The 10,398-nt window shown below is 36.1% G+C and overlaps 1 pseudogene; it reads right to left on the bottom strand.

Annotated features, from left to right (window-relative positions):
* Positions 1-2,989: 2,989 nt before the first annotated feature.
* Positions 2,990-3,599, bottom strand: LOC120236120 (annotated as a pseudogene).
* Between the last annotated feature and the right edge of the window lie 6,799 nt (positions 3,600-10,398).

The following is a 10,398-nucleotide window of genomic DNA, read 5'->3' as shown; positions in this document are numbered from 1 at the left end:
GGGTTTAGTGTCCAACTCTTGTTTTCGGGTCAGCTCATGATCTCACAGTTCTGAGTCCAAGTACTGTGTCAGGGTCTGCGATGACAGTGCAGAGCCTGCTTGGGATCCTCCCTCTCTCTCCTCTCTCTGCCCCTTCCCTGCTCATACTCTCTCTCTCAAAATAAATAACTAAACTGAAATCTTTACAAAAAGTTGAATAGATAAAGCAAGAGAGAAATGAGCAGCCATCTTACACATCAAGGCTTGCCCTTCTTTCCTGCACTTGAAACCGTGTGGCCGCCAAGGGCATGGTCTGAAGCTAGCCTGCTGGAAGATGAAGGGATACCTGAAGAACTGAGGTGACAGACCAGTGGTCAGTGGGCCCCAAGATTGCCAGAGACACGTGTGTAAGGCCAGCCAGGGTCACCTGAGCTTGCCTCAGTCCAGATGGGTGATCTAGAGGAGTCTAGCCAAAGCTTGACAACAGGCTACACTGATGATTGTCTTTTAACTGTAAGTTTTGGCATCATTTGTTAGACATTAAAAAATACCAAACTTAGGGGCACCTGGGTGACTCAGTCCGTTAAGCGTCCAACTCTTGATTTCTGCTCAGGTCATGATCTCACCGTTTATGGGTTCGAGCCCCAGGTCGGGTTCTGTGCTGACTTTGGAGAGTCTTCTTGGAATTCTTTCTCCCTTTCTTTCTGCTACTCCCCCACTTATGCTCTCTCTCTCTCTCAAAATAAATAAAATTAAATTAAAAAGATAACAAATTTAGACACCATTAAAAAAAAGACAACATCATCAACAGAGAAGAAAATAGTTGCAATACATATATCCACCAACCTGTGTGGGTCCAGGATATATAAAGAACTTCTTAAAAAAAAAAAAAAAAGACAGCTCAAAGAAAAATAGTCACAGACTTGAACAACATCTCACAAAGAACATCTAAATGTCTAATAACTATATGAAAATGTCCTTAGCTTCATTAGTCATCAGAGAAGTGCACCCTAAAAACACCATGTAATATCTGTACACGTTTATCAGGTTTACTAAAATAAAAACATTAGGAAATCTCAAATATCAGGGAGGAGGTTGCTGAGTAACTGCATTCACGTAAACTGCTGGTGGGAGTGTAAACTGGCATTTTTAAAAACTGCTTGTCAGCATCAACTAAAGTTAAAAATACACTTACCCTGTTACCAAGCAATGTCACTCCCAGATATAAATCCATGCTGACGAAAAACCATATTCATAGTAGCATTATGCAAATGGTTCAATTTTTCCCAGTGGCCCCAAACTACCACAAATGTCCATCAGGAGAGGAACAGATAAATTGTAATTCATTGACACAAAAATAATGTACAGCAAAAATGTAAATAATTTGCAATGCTGTGCACAATGTGAGTGCATTTTCCAGAATATAATTTTGAACGAGGTAAGCCCTAAAGCCATACAGTGTAATTCTATCCAAATATAGGACAAAATAGCACAATCTAATTTAAGTTATCAGAAATCTAAATAGTTGTTTTTCCACTGGGAAAGAGTGACTATAAGAAAGCATGAAGGAGGACTGTGTGGTGCTGACAATATTCCACTTCTTGATTTGGGGGCTGGTTATGCAAGTGTAATCAATTTGGGAAAATAGATATGTTTATTAAAAGGATATATATTGCTTTATCAAATGTTAATACAATGATAAAAATTAATATGTGACTTAACACATTGAATATCAGTTAATATCTACCTAAACAGCAAAAATAAAACAATACAAATATCTGAAAAAATTTTTCTAAAAAACCTTTTAATTTATTTTTGAGAGAGAGAGAGTATACATAAGCAGGGGAGGGGCAGAGAGACAGAGGATCTGAAGCTGACTCTGTGCTGACAGCAGAGAGCCTCATGCGAGTCTTGAACTCACAAACTGTGAGAACATGACCTAAGCTGAAGTTGGATGCCTAACCAACTGAGCCACCCAGATGCCTCTTCTGAAAATATTTTAAACCTAATTCATTTCCTTCTATCTTGCATTGCATCTTGTATGCTATTTTTGCCCGGTATTTAGTTCCACTTGATATCCCTTCAAACTAGACATTATAATTAATTTTGGTGTTACACAATCAATGCATTTTAGATTTATCCAAATGTTTAACAGTGTCTTTGCTATCGTTTTCCATGCACTTTATATCTGTGGTTTTTTTGTCAGCTCTCATTTTGAATATATAATTCAGTAGTTCTTCCCACACTGGTATTCTAGCAGTGGTTTCTATCTGAAAATGCCTTTGCTTTTAATGGTAAGACATGGCAACAGCTTATTTTGGCTTTCTGTTCTTGTGAAAATATTTAATTGCTATTTATTTGTATATAATTTGCATTTTTAGAGTTGTTTTTTACATACTCTTTGTCTTTGGTGTTCTGAAATTTCCCTATTCTTTCTATCTATCTATCTATCTATCATCTATCTATCTATCTATCTATTAAATTTCTCATATGTCAGATTGTGTACTTACTAAAACTAAAGCTTCATATGAATTCTGGAAAATTCTCAGATACTATATTTTTAAATATTATTTTTCCCAGTCTTTCTTTCTTTCTGGGATTGTTGGTGGAAATATGTTTGAATATCTCATCTTTTCATGCTGTCTTTTAAGTTGTCTTCCATAATGTCATTTCCCCCCAAATCAATATTTATGGCATCTTTAAAATATCACAAATAAGGGGCGCCTGGGTGGCTCAGTCAGTTAACCCTCCAACTTTGGCTTAGATCATGATCTCACAGTTGGTGAGTTTGAGCCAAATGTTGGGCTCTGTCCTGACAGCTTGCACCCTGGAGCCTGCCTCCAGTTCTCTCTCTCTCTCTCTGCCCCTCCGTTGTTCCCACTCTGTTTCTCTCTCTCAAAAATAAATAAACATGAATTTTTAAAACAAAAAATAAAAAAATTAAAATATCACAAATAAGTCTGAAAAATCATCTGGCATCTTGCTGCTTCTGTAGCAGGACAACATGATCTTACTCATCAGCCTGTTGAACTGTTCCTTTTTCAGAAGCATACATACTAGCCCCAAATTTTCTGCTAGCCTTGTTTATAACTGTTGTGGCTTGCTGATACAAGTTCAATGTGATACAAGTTCAACTGAAGCAATCCGTCAAGAATTAATTCATCTTTCTGGGCTTGAGATAAGATACTGAACAAGCAACACCTGGTCTCATCCAAATCCTGTGGGTGTTTCTTCACCCAAGAAATTTCGAATTTCAATAAAAAAACCATTCTCACAAATAACAACATTGATGGGGAAATGAGCATACAGGGAACTCATCTTATAACAGAAGCCCAGAGTAATGCCCTTGACCCTGTTCTGTACGTTAGTACACATAGCGCAAACAGTAGCCAGTTCTTTATTGCCCCACCATTTACCAACTTGGAGCCTTTTCTTTTTCTTTCCAGCGAAAGACTGAGTTCTACACCGAAGTGACTGAAGTCCCTTCACAGGATTCCTCTGGGATCCTTTACCTTAACACTACAGCCCTTCAGAGTGATAGCAACATTCTCTGGAATGTGAACAGTCTGACTGCTGAGAAGGGCCTTGGTTCTCACAGTAGATGTGGCAAAGGGAGTCATACTGTCATCTTTTAATCCTTCTTTTTTGCATCAGGACAAACTCCAATACATACACTTTAAGTTAACTCTTTTCTTTTTCTCGTATTAATGTATTCTGCAGCGTTACACATAATTTATTTTTTCCTTTTATTCTTTCTATTTCTAGATTCAGTTTTATTTTCAAAAATGAGTTTTTGCACTATGTATATATTTATATTGGCTCTCGCACTTTTATAGCTTTGATAATTTTAAACATTAAATTTTTATATAAAGACAATAATTCCTTGATGATTTATTTTTTCAGGATGTGGTATTTTCTTTTTCTTTTTTCTTTTTTAAATGTTTTATTTATTTATTTATTTATTTATTTATTTATTTATTTATTTATTTTGAGAGTGAGAGACAGACAGTGTGAGCAGGGGAGGGTCAAAGAGAGAGGGAGACACAGAATCTGAAGCAGGCTTCAGGCTCTGAGCTAGCTGTCAGCACAGATCCCGATATGGGACTTGAACCCACGAACCATGAGATCATGACCTGAAACTGAAGTCAGATGCTCAACAGACTGAGCCACCCAGACGCCCCAAGGATGTGGTATTTTCTGCCCCTTGCTCATGGTAGATTATTTCCTTCTAGTGCTTGTAATTTTTTTAAAGTTTATTTATTTACTTTGAAAGAGAGAGAGAGAGAGCACATCTGTGCAAGCGGGGGAGGGGCAGAGAGAGAGAGAGAGAGAGAGAGAGAGAATTTCAAGCAGGCTCTGTGGTAGTGCAAAGCCCCATGGGGGGCTCGATCTCAAAAACCATGTGATCATGACCTGAGCCAAAATCAAGAGTCAGATAGATGTTTAACCAACAGAGCCATTCAGGTGCCCCTGGGGTTTGTAATTTTAAATTGTGAGTTCATCTTTGTTAAGTCTTTATCTGTGGAACAGCGCCAAATCTGGTGAGGTGGTAATCATCCTCTCACTGAAGTAGCATCACAATATTGTACCCATACTTTATGCTAATATTTAAGGCAAGGGATTCCCAGGCCGCAGGGTTTTCCCTATCTGAAGATGTAGTAGTTTGCTAGGGTGACCGTAACAAAGTACCATAAACTGTGGCTCAAATGAGAGATTAAGATCTCAACATCTTAATTTGGGGGGAGATATAAATCAACTCATAACAACCACATATTTGTTATCCATTTTATTTTAGTTTGCCATTTCAGTGATATATTCTTCAAGCATTTGGCTTTCATGGGTTTCATTTCCAAATCAGTCTAGTATTCCCCTTAAGCCTCAGACCCCATCTCTAGATGGGCCTTGATCCCACAGCCTCCATATTTCCAAGATTACACATTATTTTCATACATGAGAAAGGTTTTTAATACCATGGGTTTTATTCCCTCTTTATTTTTTGGGTCCTCGGAAATTCTCTTATTTTTATGAGCTCCATCGTAATATAAAAGTATGTTACCTATGTTTCACATTTTAATAAAAGGGGAGGAGGAAAGAAAGTTTCAGGGAGACTTTTACGTATATAATCTGCTATAATCCCACAACCCAAATGCCAAGAGATGTTTGCTTATGATTTAGCATCTATAAAGGAAGGGCCACTTATTTAGAGGAACAAACTCATGAACTTTTAAGGGGTTTTGATAATCTCCAATGAAAATTAAATGGGATAAAGTGATATAAAAGCTTCCTCCATCCTCAGTTTTGGTAGACTGGGTGACACTGAGCTGAGGTAACAAAAAAGTTAATTTTCCTGTTTTATGAGTCAGATAGCTATAAATCTAACAAGAAGAATTTATTTTAATTATTTAATGAAATACATAAATCTACCAGACACCAATTACAGTGTAAAAAAAAAAATCAGAGCAGAAAACATAAAAATTATGTGTTGTGTTTTTAGAAGGTTAAAGGACTTGTTTTCTTTTTCTGCTCATGTGAGGCATAGCTAACTAACCATACACGTCTGTCTGTCATCCTCACGGACTGCCATTTGTCAGTTCATGTGTTCCCATTGACATTGACCAGCCTGCCCTGCAAACCCAGGTGGCTGTTTTTCATGTTTTCTCCTTTTATATGAGTGTGTTCATTTTCCCCGCAGTCATTCTCACTGTCCTGCAATTTCTTCTTGCTCTAAATCCCCAGCTTTTAATTATATTTTCTCTACTATTTTTTCCACATTAATTCATCTTTAAAGCCAGATCATAAGGCACATGATGGACCTACTCAATGAAATCAGGTCATGTTAAATAGTAGATACTCAGTGTTGTAAACTGAATTGGATTATTTTGAATGATGCAAGTGCTTCCAGAGTCATGGTACCACTGACTGGATTAGTGACTCTCTAGGCAAAAGGATGTATGATGTTTGAGCCTTGGACTGTCTAAAATATTATGCCAAGCAATAACCTGGGATTTTGTATTCACTGAATTATACTCTAATCTAATAAAGATGGTTTTTATTCCTTAACTCTTTACAACTAGAATCAAATTTCCTCCAGAGAGATTGTTTTGCATATTTAAATTTATATATACTGGGCATCTGAGTGGCTCAGTTGGTTAAGCATCTGACTGTTGGTTTTGGCTCAGGGCATGATCTCAGTTTGTGAGATCAGGCCCCTCGTCAGTCTCTGCACTGATGACTTTGGAGCCTGCTTGGGATTCTCTCTCTCCCTGCCTCTCCCCTGATTCCTCTCTCCTACTCTCTCTCAAAATAAATAAACTTAAAAAATATATGTGCAATTTTTGCACATAATTAACACTTAGTAATGCTCAGGATTTTACAGTCATGGAAAGTTCCTTGTATTTATGAACAAGTAAGCAATTTCTTATCTAGATGAGGTCAGATAGGTTACCAACATTTTTATATTATCAGAATGTATAGAGTAATGATTCTAACATGTGTTAATGTGTGTAGACTTGTAACAGTGCCTGAAACACTGGGTATACTCTATGTGTGTTCTCCATGATAGAGTGTAATTGATATTCAACAATGAAAAATAAAGGAGTATTCACAAAACCAACTCTATACAAGTTTATCTCCCTGGAGAAGAAACTTCCATTTCATAACAAATAACTAGTTAAAATCTGTAGAATCTATAAGGTCAATGACCTGTCTAGATTTTAAATGCTTACGAGTATTGTGAAAAGATTACTGACTATACATTATAATGAGGTAGATTCCTGCTTGGCACTGTTCCAAAGAACCATACATTTCTTTGACTTATTTTCTTTTTTTATTTTTTTACAAATTGCAGTTTTTGGTGTAATTATTTTTAAATTCAAGATTGAATGTAAATATGCATTCTACTTACAATAACTTAAAAAAGAAAATAAACTTTAGTGGTCATGTTTTCATGCATGAGTATTTTGACAATCACTGGAAAAATCTATGACAGGTGCCATAATTAAAGTTAAAGGAACTTATTGTGGTGTACTTAAGTTTCACTTGAAGAAATTAATAAAACTCATGGAAAAACAAATTAAAATTTGGAATATAGAAATATTTAAATATTGACTTCTTGAAATTATGTTTTATTCTATATATAACTGCTCTTCTTATACTCAATCGTGTCAATCAGTATTATCTGGAAGCATAAAGGAAATGAAACTCAGCTATTCCATAATCTTATTAGGCCATCTAATTTCTTAATCTTGGTAACATAAAAAAAAAAATGATCCAGTGGAAATCTTGGTTATGTGACAGACATTTTCAAAACCTTGATGTCCTAATACATTTTATAATGTTTCTTCTCTCTTCTAAATCAATTCCAAATTCAATACTATTATAATCACCTGAAAATTTAACATTTCAGACTGCCATTAATGTTTTAGCATAGTTTAGTGGAATTAAGATTCTTGGCACTGGTATATATTTAATACCTGTTTTACAGTCTATCTGTGATCAAAATATCAATGCATCAAAGTAGTAGCTTTACAATTAATCCACTATAAATACATCTAGAGATATAGCCTAATAAAATAGAGTTAGGGAAAAACAAGCATATAAAGCAAGGAGACATTGTGCTTCCAGTAATATTGTCTGGCAATGAGTATCAATCTTACTACTGAGTAAGATAAAAGGTCTTTAGAAGTAATAAAATAGAAAACAATTACCAGGGGGGCACCTGGGTGGCTGAATCGATTAAGTGTCCAACTTCAGCTCAGGTCATAATCTACTTGTTTGTGAGTTTGAGCCCAAAGTTGGGTTCTGTGTTGACAGCTCAGAACATGGAGCCTCCTTTGGATTCTGTGTCTCCCTCTCTCTCTCTGCCCCTCCCCTGCTTGCACTGTGTCTCTCTCTCAAAAATGAATAAACATTAAAAAATTAAAAAAGAAAAAAGAAAACAATCATCAGGAAAAAAACTAAGAGAAAGCAAGGATCCCAAAACTGGAAACCCAGAATTAAAACCCAATTTAAACCAAATTTACCCTGAGAACACTTGAAGAAGATGAAGAAGAAGAAGAAGAAGAAGAAGAAGAAGAAGAAGAAGAAGAAGGAGGAGGAGGAGGAGGAGGAGGAGGAGGAGGGAAACAACTGAGACTGAGCTAGGGTTTAGCCAGCTTCATTCATGTGGAAAAAGGAATAAAAATGCATACCACACCCATTTTACACTGATATTGGAATTGTTTGACACCTACTGTAATCAACCATGTTTCAGGTCTGACAGCAAAGCTTAAAATCCTAGCAGAAATATAGAAAAGCTTGCATCAGTTGATTTGGGGAAAGCCAAAACCCTTTTTACAATTAGGACTAAAATGAATAAAATCACGAATCCAGTGAAGGGGATTAATGGCTTTCAGTAGCTAAGACAACTAAAGTGTTAATTAGTTAACTGTGAAATAAGTGAGAAGGAATGTTTGAGGCTGTGGAGCTAGAACCAAAGTGATAGAAAATCTCAAAGTGAGTGTGAGAGTCAAAACCACTCAGTGTGGACATCTAATATCACGTGATCAGAACAGTACAGGAAGAGACGCCGCGGAGGCAATATTTGAGGGGATGAGGGCTGAGTAATTGCCAGATGTGATAACAGCTACCAATCCGTACATTCCGAAGTCCCAGTGAATCCCAAAGATGATAAACAGAAAGAAATTCTCACCTGGACAGATTCAAAGTGTGAAGTTAAGGAACAATGAGTTTAAATTCCAGAGAGGGGAAAAAATAAACTAAAATAAAATAAATTCCAGAGAGGGAAAATAAAAACCAACCAAAGAATGAATGCCACATATTTCAGGCTAGTGGTCACAGACAGACCACTTGAAAGATACCTCCGGGGTTTCTGGAGCTTATGTGTGATTTCTTAATTTTGGTGATTGATCTAGGAGCATTTTCATTATAATAATCCTACATCATTTTAATGTATGTGTCGTTTTTAAGAATGCATTGTTTAGGGCAGCTTTTGATTCACAACAACATTGAGAAGAAGATACAGGCATTTCTCACATCCTTCCTGACATCACACATGCATAGCCTTCCCTACCAACAACATTCCCCTATGGAGTACATTTATTATAACTTATTATAATTTACTATATATTATAATAAATGCATATATTATAATTGATTAACTTAAACTGACAAGTCATTAATACCAAAGTCCACAGTTTACTTCAGAGTACACTCTGGATGTTGTACATTTTATGAGTATGGACAGAAGCATAATAATATATATCTATCATTAAAGTATTATACAGAGTATTTTCACTGACCTAATAATCCTCTCTACTTCACCTATTTATTTGTCCGGTCCTCTCCCCTAATGATGGCAACCACTGATGTTTTTACTTTCTCTACAATTTCTTTCCAGACCATTATAGAGTTGGAATCACATAGTATGTAGCAGATCGGCTCCTTTCTCTTACTAATATTCATTTAAGATTCTTCTGTGCCTTTTTATGCTTAATAGTTCATTTCTTTTTTTTAAGTTTATTTATTTATTTTAGAGAAAGAGAAAGGTTGAGAGAGAATATCCCAAGCAGGCTCCATGCTGTCAGCACAGAACCCAACACAGCGGTCGAACTCACGAACGGTGAGATCATGACCTGAGCCAAAGCTCAGAGTCAGACGCTTAATCAACTGAGCCACCCCAAAGCGCCCCACTCATTTCATTTTGTGAATGAAAAGAATAATATTCCATTAACTGGATGTACCAGTTTATTTATCCACTCACCTGCGGAGAGACATCTTGGTTCCTTTCCAGTTTTGACAATCATAAATAAACATCCATAAACATCCATGTGCAGATTTTTGTGTGAACATGTTTTCAACTCATTTGGATAAATACCGAGGAATGAGGTTGCCGGATTATAAGGTAAAGGTATTTGATTTTGTAAGAAACTACCATACAGCCTTCCAGAGTGTCTTGGTTATCATTCCCACTAGCAATGAATGAGTTTCTGTTGCTTCACATCCTCACCAGCATTTGGTACCATCAGTGTTTTGGATTTTGGCCATTATAATAAATGTTCAGTAGTGTCTCATTATTTTTTAAATTGGCATCTCCCTGATGCCATATAAGGTGAGCACCTTTTCACATGCTCCATGACATTCATTGGTTTATCTTTACTGGAGAAGTCTCTGTTAAGATTGTTGGCCTATTTTGTAAATTTGATTGTTTGTTTTCTTATTGTTAAATTTTAAGGTTTCTTTGCTTATTTTGGATAACAGTCCTTTATCAGATACATTTTTTTTTTTGCAAATATTTGATTCTAGTCTATGGTTGTTTTCTTATTCTTTTGGGAGTGTCTGTCATAAATGTTTAATTTTTATGAAGTCCAGTTTATCAATTTCTTCTTTCGTGGATCATGCTTTTGGTGTTGCATATAAAAA

This window comes from Hyaena hyaena, unplaced genomic scaffold, assembly GCF_003009895.1.
Source record: "Hyaena hyaena isolate Hyena2069 unplaced genomic scaffold, ASM300989v1 scaffold_145, whole genome shotgun sequence".
Lineage (NCBI taxonomy): Eukaryota > Metazoa > Chordata > Mammalia > Carnivora > Hyaenidae > Hyaena > Hyaena hyaena.
Note: the sequence above shows the minus strand (reverse complement) of the source record. Positions and strands in the feature narration are given on the sequence as shown.